Genomic DNA, 25,436 nt, shown 5'->3' with positions numbered 1-25,436 from the left:
CAATAGACTTCAAAACAAAGAATATTACTAAGTATAGATGAATTCTTTCATAAGCCTAAAGAGATCAAGTCATCAGAACATATGATCCTAAATATTGGTTGACCTGTCAGAGCTTCAAAACACAAGAAGGAGATACTGATAAAGTTTCAGAGAGAATTAGAATCAGAATTCTCAAAGTCACTCTCGCAGTAAGTAATAAAATAAGTAGACAAAAACGCAGTCACGATATAAAAGACTAGAACAACACTGTGAGCCAGCTTGAACTAGTTTACACCTATAGAAAGCACATCCCAACAGCAGAACACTCATTCTTCTCTACTGCACAGAGCACATTTTCTAAGACAGATAATTTTCTGAGCCATAAAATGTAAACCTCAATCAACTGAGAGTATTCAAATCATACTAAGTATGTCCCCTGATAATAATAGGACTAAATTGGGAATCAATAGAAAAAATCTGGAAAGTCTCCAAATATTAGGAAACAAATAATACATTTCTAAAATCACACGTGGATCAAAAAAGGAAATTACAAAGTGTTACTGAATGAAAATGTAAGCATAACATTGAGTTGTCAGAAAAGTCATGATGTATTTTTCCATGTTTTTCTATGCAAAAATAAGTCATGACTCTTCTGACAACCCAGTATTTCAAAATTTGTGGAATGCAGTTAAGAAAGTACATAGAAGTAAATTTATAGCACTAACACCCATATTGAAAAAGAGGGCCTCGAATCAATGATCTCAACTTTCACCTTTACAGACTAGAAAAAGAAATGCAAAGTAAACCCAGAGTATGCAGAGAAAGGTAAATAATAAGTGATAAAAACAGAAGTCAATAAAACAGAAAATAGAGGCCCACCCCATGGCGTGGTGGTTAAGGTAGCTGGATCCCACATGGCAGACTGCTCAGTTCAAGTTCTGGACTCAGAGGCTTGAGAAACACTTGTGTGTGTGTGTGTGTTCCCAAAATCTCGAATGGAGGAAGAAATGGAAAAAAAGAAATTGTAGAGTAACCATTCCCCACGGGAGAGTATCCTTTCTCACATTTTCTCTTTCTCTGGTAAGTACATGTATACTGTGGCAAATACTGAAGAAAAAATAGAAAATAGAAAAGCAATATTAAATTTCGGTATGTTGTATTTACATTTTCATATCAGATAGTGATAATAAGGATAACAAGTTGGTATTATGAATAATTCCATACAACAGATTGAGCAGCTTCAGTGAATTGTACTTAAAGTGCATAATGAAGATATAATAGATATCCTAAATAGCCCTATATCTACCAAAGAAATTGAATTTGCAGTTAAAGGCCTTACCATAAAGAAAATTTCAAGCACTAATGGCTTCAATGATGGTCTTTCAAGCAGTTAAAAAGAAATAATACCTATTTCACACAAATTATTCCAGAAAATTGAAGAGGAAGAAATACTTTACAACTCAGTCTATGAGATTTTAGTAAATAAATGAGGCTTTGGCATTTTTTTAAAAATAGACAAATAGATCAATGGAAAGAAGAGAGACATCATAAATGAACCTATATGTATAAGGTATGTAAGGTCAATTGATTTTTGACAAAAGTTACAAGGTGATTCAATGGGGAAAGGATAATGATCTTTTTAGCCAGTGTTATTGGAACAATTGGATAGCTGTAAGCCAAAATCCATACCTCAAACTTTATCTTACCCTATATACAAAAAATTAACTCAAAATTAATCATGGACCTAAATTAGAAGCTAAAACTATACAACTTATAAAAGCATGCATAGAAGAAGATCTTCACGAACTTAGTTACCAAAGCTTTTTTTAAAATGAGACACAAAAAGCATACCGTATAAAAGAAAAAACGATAAATTAATTTTATTTTTGGAGAGTTTCTTGCTATAGGATGCATGCAATCACCAGAGACACAAAGAAAGACCAAGAGAGAGAAAGTGATATATCACCCCCCCCGGGGGGGGGGGGGGGCCCGACCACAATTCCTGCCTCTCCCTTTTCCCGGGTGACCAGACCACAATTCCTGCTCCTCCCTTTTCCTCCTGGCATCTTGGGCATGCACACATCTGCACCTGGTGTAAATTTCAAGCCACTGGGTCCAGGACTCAAACCACAGTCAGCCATGTGGGAATCTAACACCTTAACCACTTTGTCATCTGCTGACCTCAACTGTAAATTAATTTTATCAATATTTAATTTTTTTCATTAAAAGATAGTAGATGAAATTAAAAGGAAACCTATAGGCTAGTAGAAAATATTAGCAAAATACATATCTAACAATGAACTTGTATCTAGACTGTATAAAAACTATTACAATTCAATAAAAAAGACAACTGCAAGAGAGAAATTGCAAAAAAAAATCATAGAAATTTAAATAAAATAGATGGAAGGCAAATAAGCATATGAAAAGATGTTCAAAATCACAAGTGACTGGGGAGATATAAATTAAAACCACAATGAAATACACCATTAGAAATACACACCATTAGAATGACTAAAGATAAAGAATAAATATCCCAAGTGTTAGTAATGAAATGGAGCAACTGGAGCTATCAAACACTATCAGGATTATAAAATGTCATGACTTGGGAAAGGTTTAGCAGGACATAAGGACATAAAGTTAAACATAAAGCTATTGTCTAACCTAGCCATTCCACTATTAGGTATTTACCCAAGACAAGGAAAATATCAATAGATGTCCACACAAAAATGAGTGTTTATAGATGCCACATTTATAATAGTCAAAAACTTGAAAAAACAAACCAGGTGGATAATCAAATCATGGTATATCCATACAATGAAATGTGAGGATACTTCAAAAAGTTCATAGAAAAATGCAATTAAGTTACAAGCCTATATTACTGCAAAATAAATTGAAGACCACACATAGTTTTGTTATAAAATGTACCTTCTGTGGATTATTTGAAGACACCTTGTATTACTGGCATGTATAATAAAAAGTCTCAAATAATTACCCTGAATGAAAAAAAAGACACAAAAAAAGAATGTATACTATATAATTATACTGATACAAAATTCTAGAAAATGTAAACCAAGCTACAGTAACAGTAGATCAGTGATTGCCTGGGGATGGAGATGGGAAAAAGCAGAGAAAGGCAAGAGTAGGAGATGCAGAAGGGCTATGAAGAAACCATTGGGGATGATGACATGTTCATTATCTTGACTTTACAAATGGCTTCACACACGTGTGCCTTTCTCAAAATCTGTCAAGTTGCAAGCTTTAGACACACACAGATTAGTGTGTGTCTATTATACCTCAAACAATATTTTTTAAAACATAGTAGGTGGGGCCAGTGCTGGACTCCCACATGGCAGTCTGCAGTTTGAGTCCCATATCTGGTGGCTAGCTTTACTCATTTTATCTCTCTCTCTCACACACACACACAAACACACTCTCTTTCTCTTGTAAGCACACGTGCCCTATAGCATATTTTTAAAAATTATAATAACAAACAAAATTAGAGACCAGCAGATGGCATAATGGTTACATCGCTGGACTCCCATGTAGTCAACTACAGTTCGAGTCCTGGACCCAGCGGCTTAAAACTCATGCCAGGTGCACGTGTGTGTGTGTGTGTGTGTGTGTGTGTGTGCCCAAAATCTCAAGAGGAGAATGGAGGAGAAGGGATTATGGCATGGCCATCCCCTTGGGGAGTGATTTCTCACTTTCTGTCTTTCTGTCTTTCTCTGGCTCTCTGGCAAGCACATGTGCCCTATAGCAAAAATCTCTCAAAAAATAAATAAATAAATAAATAAATAAATAAATAAATAAAGGAGAAAACAGAAATAAATAAATAAAACAAAAACAAACAAAATTAAATAAATAATTCTTAAAATAAAATAAAAAATGTAGTAGGTAATATTCTAACTTTATAGCTAAGGAAGCTAAGACTCAGAGTGGTTATATAACTTACCTAAGATCACAGCTAGTACACTGTAGACCCAAGTATCAAGGATCCCACATAATATATCTTAGCACTTACATGAAGCATCTAATATAGTTCTAATTCATGGAGGGCACTCAAAAAGTGATAGTATTTCATTTTTAAAGTATTGAGGCATATAAAATGTCTAAGATGTGAAAAAATAGCAACAGATCTACTTTTCCCATAGAATATCTAAAGTCCTAAAGATATGTTAACGTAAAATAACTGATACAATGTAAATGGGAAAAGATAGAGTTTCCTACAAAAAGTGTTTTGCTATTGTGTACTATGTAATACGCACTACTCGCTAGCGCAAGTAAGACATTAAGTTATACAAAGTTATGAAAGAGCATTCTGAGATGAGATAACAGCAAGGAGTTCAGTGTGTTGGGAGGCTAAGGGGAATACATTTGAATGGAGGATGAAGACAACCAGCTCCTCCAGTTTGCCAAGAAGGAACAATGACCAAAGAATTTTCCAGGGAAGAATTACCAAGTTTTTTATCATTCACCATTTTATTCTTTTTTTCATATACATACCTCCTCTGACATAAATTCTTGACTAATTCTCCCTTCTCTATTTTAAATTCCACCCATATATAGAAGAGCCCTAAATTCATATTCTTTTAGAATGAACGAATGAATGTTAGTATTAGCCTGAATGGTAAGATCATATGAATGAATGACGGGCTCCTCTAGAAAGTCAACTTTATTCTCTTTTCTTTTAAAAATCTGTTTAATAACTTTTATTTCGGTAAGTCTTTTCTCACTTATAAATATATTTTCCTTCACTTTTCCCTCTTATCTTGCAAAGGACAAGTAGAAAAAGTCCTATATCTTACATATAATATTTGCTACAACTGTGTGCTACATGAACCAGGGCAGAATGTGGCAAAATATAATCCGAGAGTCATGCACACCTGTCTCATTCTTTTTTTCTTTTTTTAAATGACAGCCTGAACTTCTCTTTTTATAATTATTTTATTTAGCTTGCTTTATTTATTTATTTATTTATTTATTTATTTATTTTATTTTATTTTACCACAGAGAGACAGAGCGAGAAAGAGGAAAGTGAGAAAGCAAGCCACCAGGTCCAGGAATTGAACCATGGTCGGCCATTTGGGAGTCCAGCGCCCCTAACCACCAGGCTACCTGCTAGCCCCATACTTGTTTTATTCCTCACAGATGCTGAGCACTAATTCCTATGTGAAAGTCACCTGATAAAAATGCCATAATCTCAACTATCTTCAATATTCTCTTTCTCATGAAATCCACATTTTACCTTATGACTGAAATCAACAAGGTCCTGCTTGTACACTTTAGTTCCTAGTGTTAATATCGTTGGGTTTTTTTTTTAATGCCTCTAGATCCTCAAGGCAATTTCATATTAAGGATCTTCTTGTTCCTTTAAAAATACATATATTCCCAGTCTTCTATGAAAAGACAAAAAACAAACAAACAAACAAACAAACAAACCTTAGTTTCATGGGAATTTAACCAATGAGATGGCAAGGGAAGAGAGTATAAAAAAGAGATACTTAGCATGATCAATTCCCTCTGCTTTTTCAAAAAGTCAATACTGTAATAAACACCAAATTTTATCAGATAAATTTATGATCTAAAGTATTCTAGATGGTGTGGGCAGTAGGGTGCTGCTGCACTATACTGAAGCCATATAGGAGGCCCAGGTTTGGGTCCTGGTTGACCTGAACACATAGAGCACCTGCACACATTCATGAGCCTAACTGGTGGAAGACTTTGGGGGGTTGGGGGAGGGGGTATCGTAGCATGGTGAGATCCTGCCAAGGGTATCTATTGATATCTATCGCTCTCAAGAAATAAATAAAATGGAGCCAGTTCCATGGCATAGTGTTTAAGAGAGACAGTTCCCCACATGGACAATCATGAGTTTGAATTCTAGCCCCAGTGGCTTGAAAAACATGCCCAGGAGCATAAGTATGTGTGCCCCAAATCCCTACAGGATGGAGAAATGGAAGAAAACGACCATGCCCTGTGGTGGAAGGAATGCATTCTCCCTTCCCTCTCTGTTTCATCATCTAGCTAGCGAGCAAACACATCCTCTGGAAAACTTTTAAAGAGAAGAAGAAATAAATAAAATAAACTTAAAGAAAATATTTTAAATGAAATAAAACTCTGCTATTGTCCTATAATGAGAATAAGTGGGTGCCAAAATCAAACAGGTGTGTAGACCCCAGCTCTGTTTTCCTTCCTTGTATTCCTTCCTTTCTTCTTTCCTTTATCTTTATTTATGTTTTATTCAGTTATTCATTCTTTTAGCAAATACTTACTAAGAAATAACCATGTGTCAGGCACAGTGCTAGAAACTGGATATACAGGTTTAAACAAAATAGTCATGAGCTCTGTTCTGACAGAGCTTTCAGTACAGTGGGGGGGAAAAAAAACAGATATAAAAATATATGATATGGGATCAGCAGGTGGAATAGCAGTTACATTGCTGGACTCCCACATGGCCCACCGCATTTCAAGTCCCGGACCCAATAACTTGAAATTCACACTAGGTGTATGTGCATGATCCTAGAAGGATCCTAGAAGGAGAGTGGAAGAGAGGAGATAGTGGTGTGGCCACTACCTCCCCGCCCCCCTCCCGGAGAGGGGGATGATTTCTCACTTTCTCTCTCACTGTGTCTGTCTCTCTCTCTCTTCAGTGAGCTCATGTGCCCTGAAGCTAAAATCTCATATATATATATATATATATATATTTTTTGGCATAATGGCTATGTTGCTGGACTCCCACGTAGTTGACCGCAGTTCGAGTCCTGGACCAGTGGCTTAAACTCACACTGGGTGCATATGTGTGCTTGCCCAAGATCCCAAGAGGAAAATGGAAGAGAAGGGATTGTGGCATGGTCATCCCTTCTGGGGGGTGATTTCTCGTTTTCTCTCTCTCTGTCTCTCTCAGTCTTTCTGGCAAGTACGCATGCCCTATTGCAAAAAACTCTCAAAAAAAAACATATATATATATAATAATACCAATCATTGTAAGTGCTGTGAAAGCAAAAAAAGAAATCAGATGGTTCAATAGGTGTGGTGGTTAAAGTGCTGGGCTCCCGCATGGCCGACTGGGGTTCATCTCTTGGATCTGGAAGGCATGTATGCTCAAAATCCTGGGAGGAGAATGGAGGAGAAAGGACTGCAGCATGGCCATCTTCCTTCAGGGAGGTGATTTCTCACTTTCCCTCTCAGTCTCTCACTGTCACTCTCTGGTGAGGGCATGTGCCCTGGGTGGGGGTGGGGTAGGGGGCAGAACCTTAAAAAAGAAGGAAAGAAATCAGAATTTAGAGAAAATAATTGGAAATTGGGGTGATAAAACTAACTTACAAGATTGTTGAAAGGATTAAAAACAACATAGAAGTGTCTAGCACGGGCAACGGCTATTTTTGGTTCTTGTTGCTGTTAACATCTCTATACCATGTATAGACTTCTGGTTGCCTATCCCCTTCCGTCTTCTCCTCTCACAAAAATGGGATATTAGACACTGCTGGGTGCTCTTGTGGGAGAGTGGTGGCCTGTTCTCCCCAGACATTTCAAATTGCTGCACAGTTTGCCATTCTACGGGTTTTCTGTATAATAGTAATCTTAAACAATTCACAGCCTTCTTTCAGGCTCATCTGGGTTTTTTATCCTGATTGGTATCCTTGAGATAATTTATAAACTTTTTTTTTTTTGGTTTCATGGTATATCTATCCTCCTTTATCTGTAAATCAAACTAGTCTCAAGAAATAACCCACATCGAGAACTGAGATGAATTCACTATGCAGAAGAGATGCCAGAAAAACACAATAAAGAATTCCATAATGGTGGTAAGTATATAGTTATACAGACTATACCAGTGTAATCTTTCTAAAATCATAAAATACTCCTTTTAGAACACAATTACTCCTTTATCTTGCTCTTAGAGAGCAAATACAAGCTTTAAAATTGGACAAATCCAAATTCAGGTTTAGTAAACTGCTGGGCTGATGATTATAATTTCTTTCCAATGATCTTATTTTCACCATTTTGCAATAGTAAAACTAATTTCAACAGTTCCTCAGTTTCTTTGATTGCAAATAAACTAGAGGATTCTTAGTTAATCTAAGAAATCCAGTTGAAACTCTAGTTCTTAATCAATAAGGTGACCCTGCATACAACTGGAGGGACATGTAATAAGTGTTATCTTACAATTGGGCCAAGAGCATACAAGCTAATTTAAAACTAACTAAATGCAAGAAAGAAAATAGAATGGAAAGAAGAAAGAGGAAGAAGAAGGGAAGGGAAAGGAAGAGTCATTATATTATAAGTCACTTTACAGCCAAGTGATGCCACAGAGCTTCCCAACTCTCAAAACTAAAAACATTATATTCGGGGGACCAGCAGGTGGCATGGTGTTTAAGGTGCTGGACACTCCCACATGGCTGGCCATGGTTCAAGTCCTGGACCTGGGAGCTTGCTTTCTCACTTTCCTCCCTCTCTCTGTGTATGTGTCTCACTCTGGTCAAATTAAAATAAATGAATGACTGAGTGAATAAAATTGAATGAAATAATTCTTTAATTAAAAAAAACATTATATTGTTCCTTTTGCATAGGAAAACATGTTCTGACTTTTCAAATGACCCAATACATCATATTTTAACATATATACCATATGTGAACATATATACCATATTTAAAGTCTAATTCACCTGATTCACTGCTCTAGTAGCTGTAAGAATGCTTCTTGGTCACAGTAAAAAGGAATAAAAATTTTCTAAAAATCTCTCATATATAATATTAAACTGTGATACAAAGATTTTTTTCATATACATCTATGTTAATCTTTTATTAAAGTGTCTTTATTGATTTCTTCAATGAGAGAGAGAGAGGGAGAGACAGAGACAAGCACCCCTACAGATCTTTACCGTACAATCCAAAATCCCAATCTTAGCCAGCCTGGAACATGGGCATATGTGCATACCCGGTGTGCTCGGGAGTCCCAGGACACAAGTCCAGGACTTTCCCATGCAATCCTGTTGCATCACTGCTGTTTCACCACGTGGCTCCATATATTAATCTTTACATAGAGAAAGTAAAATGATTCTCATTGGTTTCTACCAGGGAGGCATACATTCCCTAATATTCCCACAACAGCACTTAAAACGCATTAACTTGAAATCAATAAATGTAAAACAAATGAGGGGGGAAAAGGAACTGTAGGATTTCTTTTAAGTTACTATTGTCTGATCCAAACAAGTACTTCCACATCTCCAAAAACAGTCCTAAAATCCATTTTGTGATTCTGTAAAATCTCCTGTTCCAATGACCTCTTGTTTCACTTATTTCTCTCCATTTTTCTCCTTTCCTCAATTACTGCAATGAAGCTAGAGAAAAGTTTTTCATCCATTTGTCTACCCACATCTTCCTCTCAAAAAACTCTAGTTTTCCAAAGTGTTCTGATACTTGATTCCCACATTGTTCATGTCTTACTTTCTCAGTCTTCTCCCAGATAATACCTCTCAGCTATCTGTCCTCTCACTGCGCATGCATGGAAAAGGTCCCTTCATCTAGTCACAGTCAATATGACCAGTGGCTTCCACACACTGCCACCACAAAGACAAAGCCCAGAATGTCTGCATCTCTTAGTGTGTGCTTAAAAACAGTTCATTCTAATCGATAATACTATAATAATAATGGACAAAAAATAATATTCACATGAGTAATAATTCTGGATTTCTTCCTTACTTTGTTCAATGACATTCAGAACACTCATGACAGTCATTAATACCAAGCCACAGGCTTAATATCAGCCTGCCTTAGCTTTAAGGAAAGAAAAAGAATCTACGTTCTTCCTAACATGGGCAGTTGTAGAGAGTCCAGATTTGAGTTCCACTAATGTGGAACTATAAGAGCCAGCAGGGGGCATAGTAGTTAAGGTGCTAGACTCCCACATGGTCAGCTGTGGTTCGAGTCCCATACCTCATAGTTTGAAATGCCAGGCATGTGTATGTGCATGTCCAAAATCCCAAGAGAAGAATTAAGGAGAAATGATTGAGGCATGGCCACCCCCCCTGCGGGGGCAGGGGGTGATTTCTCACTTTCTGTCTCTGTCTCTCTGGTGAGCACACAGGCAGCCCTATAAGAAAAATCTCTTAAAACAAAACAAAATAAATAAAAGACACTATATTCCCACATAGCTGACCATGGTTCCAGTTCTGGACCCAGCAGCTTAAAAATTACACTGAGGAGCTAGTAGGTGGCGTGGTTAAAGGCACTGGATTCCCAACATTGTTGTCTACGGTTTGAGTCCCAGACCTGGTGGCTTGCTTTCTTGCTTTCTCTTTCTCTCTGTTCAAATTTTAAAATAATAATAACAAATGTAATGAAATAAATAAACAATTCTTAAAAATAAATAAATAAATAAAAAACATGCTGGGAGGGACCAGCAGACAGTGTAATGGTTATGTCACTGGACTCACACATAGTTAATCATGATTTGAGCCCCAGATTTGGCAGCTTAAAACTCACGACAAGCACATGTGCGTGAATCCCCAAAACCCCAAGAGGAGAGAAGAGAAAGAGAAGCAATTTACCCTGGGAGATGATTTCTCGCTTTCTGTCTGTCTGTCTGTCTCTGTCTCTCTAGCAAGCACATGAGCCCTGCAGCAAAAACCTCTCTATCTAAAAAATCCAAAATCCAAAATCCCAAGAGGAGAATGGAGGAGAAGAGATTGTGGCATACCCATTCTCCCAGGGAAAGATTTCTCACTTTCACTCTTTCTTGTGAGCACATGGGTCCTATGGCAAAACCTTCTAAAAAAAGAAAAAAGAAAAGAAAGAATACAGAAATATAATAATTAACTGCCAAACATATCTTTTTGTTGTATTTGTGTGTCCCAAAGGTATAAAAGAGGCTCACAAGAAAAATAAAATTAGAACATCTGCTTTTATTGATGAATTCATTCATTTAAATTTATGAGACTGAACTGAAAAGAAAAAGAACTAACTATAGTGCAGTTTCCAGCCAAAGAAAACTCCACCCACATAAACTCTATAATATACCAAGTTTGACGCCCTTAGCACAGAAGATCACCTGTTCTTATAAATATAAAAATAGTATGACAATCATAATATAAATATAAATAATAACAAGCATCACATCATATGTGTAAATATGTTTGACTGACTAAACAGTAAGAATAAGTCTCTTTTGCCAACCAGTTATGAACGGTGATGCTTTAGAAATGAATCACCTCGCACTACCACTGCCTTGTATCTTTGAAAACCTCCAACAAGAACTATGGGATATACAGAAAGTGAGAGACAGAGAGTGAGAGAGAGGGAGAAAGAAAGAGAAACAAAGGGAATGTACAAATGTTTTTCTTTACTGGCAATATTTAACTCACATTTTTATGCTTTGGAGCTGGCAAAAAATTTTGTGAAATGAAAGTAATCTATATCACTATCCCAAAAATACATACTTCAAATGAAGCTATATACAGAAAGTGATGTCAAGCATACAACCAAAAGAACTTGGTTTTGTTGGTTATTCCAATAACCTTTTTAAATTATTCATTTCATTTATTACTACATATTTTAATTTGCTATAGGGCACATGTGCTTACCAGAGAGAGAGAAAGCAAGCCACCAGGTCTAGGACTCAAACTGCAGTTGAACATGTGGGAGTCCAGTGCCCCAACCACCATGCCACCAGCTGACCCCTCAAATAACCTTTTTAAACTGAATAATTACTAAAATATTTCTATCTAAATACTTGAGTAATCAATGATTTAACTTTTGTCCCGAATTATGCAGACTATTTCATATATTCTTGATCACTGTTGTAAAATAACAGTTCACCGTGTGGAGCTAGTGCGTTTATTGACATTTCCTCATTTGTTTATATTTGAAACCACCACTAAACTCAAATAATAGCTTTATTTTCCCTCCTCTACATACACTTAATTCCTTTCAGTATTAATGCAAGTTATGTAATAATACAGGAAGATGATTAAGCCTATCTTGGTTAAAAACAAGTTCAGGGAGCAAGTTTTGGGGAAATGTACCAGTAGCTCTTAGAAAATTGCCCCCATGCCCCACATTGTTTCCAATATCAAGTTAAGAAAACATTTTTTCCATTGGCCACTGAATCATTTTAATGTTGACTCTTGTGCAGCTCTACTCCACCTTTAAATGCAGCCAGTAAATTCAGCTTTACTACAGTACTATAAAAATGTGAAAGAACCATAATAGCATCTAAAAAAGAGCTGTTGGCACTATATTAGTTTAGCAAAAACTCTAAACTGAATACTAATGCAAAAATTTCATGATAGTTTGCCTAGTTGCCAAAAGAGTTATAATAATTATTTTGCCATAATGTATAAGTTACCTTGAAGGCATCTGAGAATATTACTATATAGCATTCGGAATAAGTCCCCCAAAGTGTCATTGTTCTTGTGGGGCTATTTTTCAATATCAATAAATCAGCAATATGCAATCTTCACTGTAACACTGTCCTCTGAGACTCGCCTTATGAGTGGATACACATGACAGACACTGCGCTGCTTCCTTAGTAAGTCAGTTTCCTCGATTGACATCCAAGATAGAAACACCTCACACCAAATCCCACTTTACACTGGATGTATTTATGAGGCTCTGGCAAAAAGTTCCACAGAATCAATGTAGTTTTACTCCCCTTTCCCTTTATAAGTCACAACCATACGTTTAGAAGTAAACCAAGATCAAATTTAGACATGTAGTTTGAAATTAGCAAAGATAGGGGCCAGCAGGTAGCATGGTGGTTAAGGGTGCTGGACTCCCACATGGCTGAGTGCGGTTCAAGTCTCAGACCTGGTGGCTTACTTTCTCACTTTTCTTCTCTTTCTCTCTTCCCTACTCTCTCCCTCTGTGGTCAAATTAAAGTAAATAAATAAAGTTAAATAAAATAATCCTTTTAAAAAAAGAAATTAGCAAAGATGAAACACTTCCGTGCCAGACAAAAGCCCTGATTTTAAGAGGGTTTAGCCTTCCCTGAAATGCTTCACATGAGCTGTGTATTTTTATGCCTGCAAGATATTGGCACACTTCACATTTCAGATTATGACACACCAACCTAAATTGTAAACATTTTTAAATATTTTGCTGCCATGTTTCAAGTGCTTCACGACTATCACTGATAATTGAGCAATGAACTTGAAGTCACTAAATGTGCTCTAATGGCACAATACGTAGAAAGCAACGTGAAAGAATAAAGAGGAACTTGGTCCAGTGGGGGGAAAGTAATAAAAGGTAAACTAGGCCATAATAATAATAGTACTAAATAATTGTTAATGACCCCAGGTCTCAGTGCTTTAATGGTGCCAGTAAAGTGGTTTAGTGAAACAAACCCAGAGTATTAGGAACTTTTTAGAGCAGCTTGTTTTGGTGCTACATAAAGGAAGCTTCCTTCTAACTGGTCTTGTGAAATATTCAGGGATTGCTCCAAAAAAGTAAGTGTAGGAATTTCATTAGACAACAATCACAAAACAACTAGGTTAAAAATCCTGACAAGCAGATTCTTAGGAAACACAAGTTTGCAAAGAAAAAATAAAAATAGATGTTAAGGTCTTTAAGTCTAAGACAGGCAAAAATAATAATAATAAATAAATAAATTCTAAGGCTAAAGATAAACTAAAAAAGGCATGGAGCTATCATGAACATACATATTTGCAAATCAAAAATTAAGATACATGACTTAACATCAAGGTAGAAGGATGAAGGTCAGCTATACTGGAAAAATCAGAATGTCCCTCTACCATTCATTCCATCAAGGTCTCTAACACTGGGCCTTTTCTGACTAAAACTATATGGTAATTATAAAGAGTCATTTTTCTGTGCTTAAATATAGCCCATGAAGCAAATTCCATAAACCTAAATCCTATCTTATTTTGGTGGCAGGCCATTTTAAAGGTTTGTAAGAAAAATCTATTTAGAAAGTCAGAAAGGGAAAAGAGATCCAGAACTATAGCAAATAAAGGACACTATTAAAAACACTTTTTTCCCCTCAAAATTCCATCAATATTGCTCCAAAACCCTCCTAGAAGATTATAAATAGGCCAGGCTGTCCTTTCAGGTATAAATTAAAAACAGAAAGTAGAGCCAGCAGAAAGAGCAGGCACCTAAGAAAGCTAGCATGCAAAACTTAAAAGCTTAACCTGTAATGGATATACACGTTCAGATTAGCAAACTCCTTTCAATTAAAGTAGATTTCTGGCCACAGTCCACAAATGTATAGTAGCTGGCTGTGTGTATTAATGTAGATACTTCAAATGTCAGTATATCTCTAATTAACATGAGCACACAACTGTAAAACTGAGAAGGCACAATTTTAAATTCCTCACATTCCCGGCATTAATGCTTTCATGGGGCAGCTCCCGTTGTCATGGAAAATGGCATTCAAGCCCTATTTGTGGATTTTCACAGCTCATCTTTTTTATTTACCTGCTCTATGTCAAGATTAGCCTGGAATAATATTTTTTAAAGATAATGCACTTAGATCTACTTGTCCTTAAAATCGCAGATGTTCTCATCTTTGGTCTGGGCTATGCACAGTTGGAAACAGATTTTTTTCCCATTTTAAAAATACCACAAAGACATGAATTTGTAATTCTTTTTGTTTGTTTCCTAAAAATCTACACAATTCAAAAAATTTCAGCTGAAGCATGACATGTGGCAACTTTGGAATAAAGGAGTAGGAAAATGTCAGGGAGGACCAAATGGTCCAGGAACAGGAGAAACTGAAGTGGTACAGAGCCCTCTACAATCTCCTCCCTGACTCATTCTATCTCAGCTTGTTGAAATATTTGTACAATAACCAAGTAGAGACTGAGATAGTCATCAAAACAACAGAAAGAGACCTAGATCTTTTCTGAGAGAAGACAGAATGGATTCAGAAAGCAGTGAATTTATATCAAGAATTCTAGGTTTGAGCCCTGCTGCTCTGTAAAATTTAGGCTAATTCCTACTCATCCCACAGTTTTTATAAAATTTAGTCATTTCAATGCCTTCAAAATCAAGTATTATATCAACTTAAGGTATTATAGTTATTATTACCTCAAAACTAGACTACAGGGTACTTCTTGTACCAGACCACAAAACACTTGTCAGAGACCTCAGGGAAAGGTTGCTATTGTGGACCAAGAACAGAATTTTATAAAAGAAAATTCATTATCAAATTACTAAAAAGGTTTGAGTAACCTGCAAAAACAGGGTACCTAATAAGCTACCCTTTGTTAAATTGTTTTGTTTGTTTTAGTTTTGCTATAATGTATGTGCGCTCGCCAGAGAGAGACAGAGAGGGAGAGAAAAAGAGAGAGAAAATGAGAAATCACCCCCTGGGGGAGATGGCCACACCACGATCACTTCTCCTGTATTCTACTCCTGGGATTTGGGGCATGCATGCACACGTGCCTGGTGTGATTTTTCAAGCTGCCAGGTCCAGGACTCAAACCACACAGCCAGTCATGTGGGATCCAGCACTACCACCTGCTGGTCACCTATAGTTTTTTAGCTTTCATTTATAAAATAGTTTTAAGCCTTTTTTTTTTTTTTTCAATTAGAAAGAGAGACAGACAGAAACAGAAGAGAAGACAAGCACCCTCAACAGAGCCCCATAGGCGACAGCCCTCCCTCTTCCCACTCCTCTCAACAAGACAGGATCATGGGCCCATGTTCACAGCATGTACAAGTCAACTGAGAAACCAAATTGGCAGTCCTCCACATGGATCCAGCATTGCTGAGCAGTGTGTGACTGCTATGCCACTGAACCAGCCCTATTTTTGTTTTTTATTTTTATTTTTATTTATTTATTTATTTTTTGGAGAGGTTTTCACTATAGGGCGTGTGCGCTCACCAGACAGACAGAGACAGAGAGACAGAAAGCAAGAAATCACCCACCCGAGGGGATGGTCACACCACAATCCCTTCTCCTCCATTCTCCTCTCGGGATCTTGGGCATGCACGCACATGCGCCCGGCGTGAGTTTTAAGCCACCGGGTCTGGGACGCGAACCACGGTCAACTACATGGGAGTCCAGCAACATAGCCATTACGCTAACTGCTGGTTCCTTTATTTTTATTTTTTAACCAATCATTTATTGCCTTGGTAAAATTGAATGGTCAGAATCACACAAAATACATTAATTTAAACTAAATTAAACATGCACATCCTTTTTTTAAAGTTAGTTTAAAATGCCTTCCCACTCAATCCTGCTACTAAAAGAAAGCTAAAGAGTTTTTTTTAAATAAAAAAAGTTTCACTGTTCTCTGCTAAAGAACTGAATTACTTAAACTCTAACATAACATTTTTTCATAGAGATAAAGAATTAAATGTAGGATATTGATGTGAAAACAAGTCTTTTTATGCAATACTTACTTTGGGGAAAAAGAAAGATAGTTTTATCTTAAACAAACAAACAAAAAAAAAGAGTAAGATGCAGCTTCTAAAGAGATAGCCATTTCCTTCACAGTGTTTTCATCTTCTGACCTGGGTAGTAGATGTGAGTAGGTAAGATTCCAATCGGTTCTCACACACTCTTGGTGTGGCCTATTCATTATGGATGTGCAAAACAATATCCCACCATCCTTATCTCACAGACTGGCTTCTGCACACCCTACTGAGAAACCTTCCCATGGCCATGAGGTATAACTTTCTGTCTTAGATCATGTGGCAAATAAGCAGTTCCAAGACATGGAAATTAAGATTCATAAAAGAAGCCATTGTCACTGATCTCTTTTGCTTGTTCATCGGCCTGACTAGGTTAATATTTATACTGTGTTAGCTCCCTCATCATTCAGTTTAAGTAGTGGACAGTTTCCACAATCATTGAAAGAAGAAACTCAATCATTGTGAATGCCATGTTAATTTCATCTGACTTATCTCAGTCATAGTATCCTGGTACCTTACTTAACAAGAAGGTTCTGTAGTCAAGAGATGAGCCTAACAAAGCTTGAGATCACTGGCCAAAGGAACAGCCAAGTTCATGACCTAAACTAGAACATGACACTTCTCAAGATTGGGGAAAATAATTGCCAAACACCTGTATAACTAACATGACTTCTAGGTGACCAGACAAAGTCTGGCTAGAAGTTTTGTTTTTCTTTTTTAAGTTGAATTACAGAAATAACTATATGAAGAGTATCTTATTCTAATTTTAGTCTTTCCCTTTGTCAGGGCACAAGAACACTAGTAGCTAATTGGATCACTTCCATTCAAGCTAGACTATGTGTACCTTGGTGAAAGGAAGAGACATGAACAAAGGAAGCAATCTGGGTGAGGAGAAATGTAAACTATATTTTTATGAAGGCCATTTGGTTCAAATGCTGTTAATTACATTTAAAACCATTTAGTCATACTAAAAACTTACTAAAGGGAATGACTAAATAACATGAGGGAGGAGAGGAAGGAGGTAAAAAAAAAAAAAGGACAAAGCAACTAAGACAAGATTTGGACAGCTCAAAATGATTTCCCTTCACTCAGATTTCTAATAGATTAAGCTCAGCTCCTTAGAATCCTGTTTTCATCAAGAACTCTTCAAAGATACTTTACATTTCTTTCTCCATTTTCTTTGCCTTCTAATCCTCACCACAATACCTTTCACAAATTAAAAGCTTATATTTAATCCAAATGAACCATGAAGTTTGTTCAATTTTGCTTTTTATATAAGAATTAAATCTTCAAAAAATAAAATATAAATTAATACAGTTTAATAAAAATAGCTTGTTCACTCTTAAAGCATTAAAAATACACAAAATATAGTAATTTAAACTAAATTAAGCATGTATATCCTTTTTTTAAATAATAAGTTCAAAATACCTCCCCATTCAATCCTACTACTAAAAGAAAGGTAAATATTGTTTAAAAAAAAAGTTTCACTGGTCTCTGCTAAAGAACCAAATTACTTAAACTCTAACTTATAACATTTTTTCAAATACTTTCCTAAAATTATATTCTCTAAGTCTCCAATACCCTAACCAAAGAAGTTTCCTGTCTTTGCTATTATTCTCTGCTATTATTAAATGTAAAAGAGCCTCTTAAAAACCAGTGCTTTACAACAATATACACATAGAAATTTATCTTAAACTCATTACCTTTTTTCTTAATTTTTTAAAGGTCCCCTCCACCCATAGTGTGCATGTGCTTGCCAGAGAAAGACAGAGAGGAAAAGCAAGAAATCACCCCCTGGGGAGGGATGGCCATGCAGCAATCCCTCCTCCCCTATTCTCCTGGGATTTTGGACACACACACACACACACACACACACACACACACAAAGCATGTATATCCTTTTTTTAAATAATAAGTTCAAAATACCTCCCCATTCAATCCTACTACTAAAAGAAAGGTAAATATTGTTTAAAAAAAAAGTTTCACTGGTCTCTGCTAAAGAACCAAATTACTTAAACTCTAACTTATAACATTTTTTCAAATACTTTCCTAAAATTATATTCTCTAAGTCTCCAATACCCTAACCAAAGAAGTTTCCTGTCTTTGCTATTATTCTCTGCTATTATTAAATGTAAAAGAGCCTCTTAAAAACCAGTGCTTTACAACAATATACACATAGAAATTTATCTTAAACTCATTACCTTTTTTCTTAATTTTTTAAAGGTCCCCTCCACCCATAGTGTGCATGTGCTTGCCAGAGAAAGACAGAGAGGAAAAGCAAGAAATCACCCCCTGGGGAGGGATGGCCATGCAGCAATCCCTCCTCCCCTATTCTCCTGGGATTTTGTGGGATTACACACACACACACACACACACACACACACACACAGGATGATTTTCAAGCTGCTAGGTCTGGGACTCCAATCATGGTCAGCCATGCGGGAGTCCAGCACTTTAACCACCACAGCTTTAACCACAACTGCTTGCCCCACTTAAGTTATTTTAATATGGGCTTATATACACACAGACATTTTCAAATACCTGCTACATACTCTAAACTAATTCTACGTAATAAATGTGTATCAATTCATTTAAAGTAGCTTAATAGATAGGTAAAGTTCATTTGACTTTCTTTCTTGAAATTTACTTTCTTCCCTGAGAAAAAATACCTTTGTGCTCCAAAATACCCCTTAAAACATAATGATGATTTGGGAATGGAGAAGAAGGCAGGAATACCACCATTCTGACATATATTACACAGTCATCAAATAAGTCTTAAGTTCCTTAACCCACAATCTCCTTATATACTGACAGCTGTTTGAATTCTGTATCATCTCACTTTTCCATGAGCACAGGCACAGAAACACTTTTAAAGTCCAGGCAACCAGACTAAAAAGCTATCAGAGTAAAGTATTCGTATGTATACAGACTAGACTTTTAAGGCAACTTATTCCTACAACTGAGCCTTGTTCTCAAAAACGTACGATAATTATTCCTTAGGCTCATTGTAAAGGATCCTGCTTTGTGTCATTTCACTGGAAATCACAACAAAATGAAGCTTCTTTCATCAGCTGATATTTTTTTCTATACTCTTCCCAAGAAAACATGAAAACACTGACAATGCTTATGAAACACTTTAAAAAAAAAAAAAAACTAATACACACACACACAAGGAATTAAGAACTTGCTTGCAAACTGTAACTATCTCATTACACGATGGGAAAAATAATAAATCAATACTTACAAATACGCACAAAAAAATCAGCCCCAGCACCCAGAAATCACTGGTAAATTGCCTTTGAATTCATGAAAGTGACCTGAAAATTTAGATAGAAAATGAAATGAAAAAGGATAAGTAAATTGCATTTATATGCTTTATTAAAGAAGTATAAATTCAAGTTATAAAACATACTGTTTTTAACCAGGCCGTTGTCCCCATTTACTCTAACAACTCTTTCCAAAATGATAATGCTGAAAGAAGCAATTATTTCACATTTCTACATCTAAGAAAACAGTGTCCCTTTCTACTACGACTTTTAGCAGAACTGCTAGTAGTAAATGGTTAAAACTATGAATAAGAAAAACAAAAGGGAAATTATTTTGAAAAAAAAAAAAGAATAAGGGCTTACAAGTTACATTTGAAAAACTATGTTTAATTTGTGTCTGCAAGTTAATAGCTCCATGGAGAATATCTTGAATGTGTCCAACAGGAGCAGTCTGTACGTTGAACTAATAAGAAAGATACAGGTTTTGTTCTTCCTAAGGTGTGGAACCCACTAGATGCTTAGGCTAGTGACAATGTATTCTGCATAAGCCAAGATTCAGTACAAAATTCTTTTTGCTTGCATGCACGTTACTCCCAGCTGAAGAGGTAACAGATGCAACTGAAACACACAGAGTTAGCCTCATAAAAAAATTTAACTAGCACAGTGAGTCACTTCATGCCTCTAAATATCTATGGCTTCCTCCCTCCAGAACCCCCATGCATTAGAAGGTAGTTTGGAAGTTTATTTTTATTGTTTGGACTAAAAACAGCACATTTTTAGTTCCATGAAAACAAAGAAACTTTGTTATAGAAGCTGTATTCTTTCCAAAATGTTAGGACGGCTATGAGTAGTGTTCAACTGAAAACAATAATGGAGCTCGGGTTCCTGATTTAGGTCAGAAACTTTCCTAGGCTCTGGGGATTGGTTTGATTCAACTGTGTTTTTAAAATGTGGCCAGTAACCATCTAGGTTAGTTAGTGCTAACTAAATTAAATAAAATTCATTCTGGGGGAAAAAAAAGGTCTTGATCAACACCACTGGTAGAAACCACTACTCCCAACTTTACAAGTAGAGTACAAATGGCCTTAACAAACTAGGTACTGGCATTTGAAATTAAACTGAGACATGAATATATAACTCAGCCCTTCCCTAGGCTCTAAAATATGCTTTTATTGAAGGGACCCAGATAATTTATCCTATTTTGTAGTTAAGACAGCTGGATGATAAAGGCCTGAGCATTTGAACAGTTTTAAGTACAGGTTGCTAATATATTCATTATGTCTCTTTACTAGAACCCCTTCTCTCTGCAGAGAAATAAAGTTTTGGGCCATCCCTGCTCCTGTTTTCTGCAACCCTATGATGCCTATTTCCATGGGTGCAAAAAGTAAAAGAGAGCAAGGCAAGGGAACATAGTTTTATCATTCATTTGTGGAATTACCCTTTTCTTCCTCATGACTTTCTGATGTTCTGGGATCCAGGAGAGTAATTTCATGTGGAAAACCACACAATTTTACTTGGACACCTTATATGTACTATCCCAAACCAGCAAACCTTGCTGGCTCTAGTATAAGCCACTCTCCCTGAGTTATAAATTATTATTTCTTTATAAAGAAGTTATGCAGACAATAAATCTATAGCAAGACACTGTATATCCAAGTGCCTAAACTCCAGGAAAATCTGGAAGGGTTTTTTATACATTTCTAAAATATCATACTTCGTTTTCCTGGCAACTATTCTTTTAAATAGAAAATTGAAACTGTACAAGATACGTGATACACTTTCATTTGTATATAAACAATGAGGGGGAACAGAAGAAAATTTAGCCAGAAAATATTGTAGTTAACAAATTGATTTTTTTTTTCAATCATTAGACGCTCAAGGGGTTAAGAATTCGAAATATTTTAAATTTTGGAATAGTTCAGATTCCAGATATTTGTGTCAAATACATTGTAATATATACAAATACAAATAAATCTCATTTGTCATAACAATGTAGTTCCGCTACACATGCTCAAAGCAATTCTATGGCCAGCCATGGTGATTCCAGATGGCCAACAACGCAGGTGGAGTCCCAGACCTAGTTGCCTAAAATACCTGCCAGGCAGGTATGCATGCATACCCAAAATCCCAAAGGGAGAAATAGAGATGGGATTGGGTCATGACCATGCCCCCATAGGGGGCCATACCCGCACTTTCCCTCTCTCTCTACCTCTCTCTGTCTCTCTCTGGTGAGTGTACACATCCTCTAGCAAAATACTCTTTTAAAAAAGCAATTCTGAATCTCATTATCAACTGATTTGCACTATTGGTGATGTTTAGAGAAGATAATTAAAAATAACAATTTCATAAAGTCACAGACTTCATTATTATACAAGAAAGATTATTTTAATGCATATTTCCTCATGCAGAGAATTTAGGAATAAACAAGGAACACTATATGGTAGGCAGAATTAAGAACTAATACACACAGAATTTAAAATAAGTTACTTCTTTAAGACTAGAAAAGTTTAATCTGATGAAAACATTTCCCAAAATAAAAGTGATCACTTCGGTCCTGGGCAGCACAACAGTGAGAAGAAAATGAAAAGGAAATGCCAGACAAATCACCATCTGTTCTAGAAAATCTCAATCCTCAAAACATCCCAATCACCCATGAATTGTTCCAGTCCTTTATTTGCTTGTTCATTCATTCAGCAAATAGTAACCATGGGTTTTGGATTACACTGGACATTAAGAACACACAAATTTTAATTGAAATTAAAAAAAAAAATGTCCTTCTCTCCCAAGGATTTCAAACGACCAGTAATCCAACCTGGACCGCAAACCATTAGATCTAACCAGGGTGGTGACATGTTCCATACTTTTTAGTCATCAAATATTTTATATACTCTTAATTTACTAAATATACTTTACTACAAACACTTCAATATAAAAAAATGCACAGGGGCCAGATGGTGGCACAGAGATAAACACAACACTCTGCAAAGTTGACTCACAAGGTAAGGTTCCAGGTTCACATCCAAAGACCTCCCTGAGTATTCTGGGCCTAGTTAAGCTGGGCCGGATTGTGCCATTATACCCTGTTGGGGGTAGTCTGTTTTTCTTTCTTATCTCTATTCTCCCTTATCTCTATTTCTCTCTGTCTCCCTTGCTCAAAGAAGAAATAAATAAAACTTTCAAAAATGCACAAATCATATGAAGAACTGTCCAAATGAAGAAATAAAAATGTCCAATAACATAAAAATGTGTATACTGTCTCAAACGGTCAGTGAAGTGTAAATAACATATTTTCACTTACAATATTGGAAACTATTTTATAAACTAGGGAAAAAAAACTGGATTAATGAGGGTATGAAAATATATGTACCATCAATGGGATTATAAACTGGGTACAACTTTTCTAAATTCTAATTTGATAGCTAATATAAAAATCTCTAATGTCTATATATTTGAGTTTCAAAATTATACTAGGAACTAATCACAAAAACATAAAGTTACATACACGTAATATATATGTTGATGATAGCATTCTTATAATAGTCAAAAATTATAGATAACCTAATTGGATAAGTAAATTATGGTATGTACATATAACACTACTTTATAACTATTAAAAAATTATTATGTCTTTATGTATTGTCATAAAAAGACCCCTTATATTGTTGAAAAAATACATGTATAATAATAACAACCAATTTATAGAAAATAAGATATATATGTGAAAATCTTGCATATATATTAGGTCATAAGGAAAGTCATGATGCATTCTTGCATAGAAAAACATAAAAAATATGTCACAACTTTTACAATACATATATATATATATATATATATATATATATGCATATATACATGCAAGTATATACATACAAATATGTGTGCACATCTGTGCATATGTGTATATACACCCCTGTGTGTATGTGTATATGTGTATATACACATATAAGTATATATATGTATGTACATATGAAAGTTTCACAAACTAAGGTACAAAAATAAAAATGTTAGCATTGAGCAGTGGATTATATGTTTGTTTTTACTTTCTTATTCATGTGGGTTGATTTTTAATTTTTTTTAATACTTAATGTATCTAATATGTCCCAAAACAATAAAGCAATTTGCAAAATTCAGTGTATCACTTTCACTTTCAAAAGAAATCACTCAGACCTAGGGTAGATAGCTTGCTATTAGTCTGGGAACAAAAGCCAAATATTAATATTAGCTAAGAAAAAAAAATCAGAACTACAGGGGAACTTCAAACAAGTATCTTTACATTAAATGAAGAGACTATAAACATTTCCACATAACCATATCCCACTATACCAAAAATAAATACTAGATCAAAGGTAAACAGCAAATAAAAACACTGCCACCTCCCCATATAATTAGACTTTAAGAGCTTTCAAGTTAAATCTTTAAATCCCACTTAAAGCTCTGTCTCTAAACCACACCCATTTCTGTTTTTTAATCCTAACCCCCTCATCTTTTTTTCAAACTATGTGACTTGGCAAAATGGTTCAAGCATCAAATGGGTGTTTAGATTAAATGACTTCCAACTCTTGAGAGTCAATGATTCTAAGGTAGTATATAAAACACTAAAGTGCTTCCAGAAACACCTGTCACAAAATTTTGTCCATTTTTACATTAAATTGTAGCATAATGTGTTTAAAACTGAAGACTAAAATTAGCATCTTAAAATTTATTGATTTACTGATTTAATAATGTTATAAATAGTAAGCCATTCGATTAAAACCACTGCCTTCAAAACATTTATTTTCTCAGCTAAGTTTTGTGAAAATATAAATGCCTGGTCCCTTATATATCAAAATAAAAATTAGCGAGACAATAAAAAATATCCTTTATGCAAATTTAAATGGGCTTTTCTGGACATGTGATTTTGCATTAAAACCATTATTATTTCCCCCAAAGCTGCATCAACTAAAAAAACTAAATAAATAAACCTTTTTTATTATTACTCTCACTTTTTCCATGTACAGCCTCACTAGGCTAAACCCACATTTCTTGAACTCCATAATGCTTAGCTTTCTTTTCTTTCTTAATAATTAAATTATGCAGAATTTGAACTAACTATTTTTAAAAATGGAATTTTTGCATTTCAACTGATTCTGAGCTAATACCAATTTAAAAAAAAAAATTGTGGGCCCAGCAGATGGCATAGCAGTTACATCACTGGCTCGCACATACTTCATTCAAATCCTGTACCCAGGGGCTTGAAAATCATGTCAGGTACGTATGTGTGTGCACACGCCCAAAATCCTGGCAGGAAAATGGAAGAGAAGAGATTCTGGCATGGCCATCCCCACTACAGGGGTGATTTCTCACTTTCCCTCTCACTGTCTCTGTCTCTCTCTCTCTGGCAAGTGCATACACCCTAAGGCAAAAAACCTCTAAAAAAAAAAAAAGAAAGAAAGAAAGAAAGAAAAGAAAAGAAAATGAAATTGCTATCATAATAATAAGATCACAATAGTGAATAGAAAACGAGGCATTCAGGACAAGAAGATGGTGTAATGGTCACATCACAGGACTCTCACATAGATGATTGCGATTGAGTCTCAGACCTCACAGCTTAAAACTCATGCCAGGCGTATGTGCGTGCGTGCCCAAGATCCTGAGAGGAAAATGGAGAAGGGACTAGCGGCGTGGCCATCCCCCCTGGGGGGTGATTTCTCACTTTCTGTTTCTCTCTCTCCAGCGAATGCATATGCCCTATAGCAAAAATATCTCTAAAAAAGGAAGGAAGGAAGGAAGGAAGGAAGGAAGGAAGGAAGGAAGGAAGGAAGGAAGGAATGA

The 25,436-nt window shown here is 35.7% G+C and overlaps 1 protein-coding gene across 2 annotated transcripts in view; it reads right to left on the bottom strand.

Annotated features, from left to right (window-relative positions):
• SOX6 (SRY-box transcription factor 6) overlaps positions 1-25,436 on the bottom strand; it is a 666,092-nt gene that overhangs the window by 532,434 nt on the left and 108,222 nt on the right. For both annotated transcript variants that reach the window (XM_027768610.1, XM_027768624.1), the window contains exon 2: positions 19,604-19,676. The gene's annotated coding sequence lies outside the window, so the exon portion shown is untranslated. The remainder of the gene's footprint in view (positions 1-19,603; positions 19,677-25,436) is intronic.

Source organism: Tupaia chinensis, unplaced genomic scaffold, assembly GCF_000334495.1.
Source record: "Tupaia chinensis unplaced genomic scaffold, TupChi_1.0 Scaffold000077_1, whole genome shotgun sequence".
NCBI lineage: Eukaryota > Metazoa > Chordata > Mammalia > Scandentia > Tupaiidae > Tupaia > Tupaia belangeri.
Note: the sequence above shows the minus strand (reverse complement) of the source record. Positions and strands in the feature narration are given on the sequence as shown.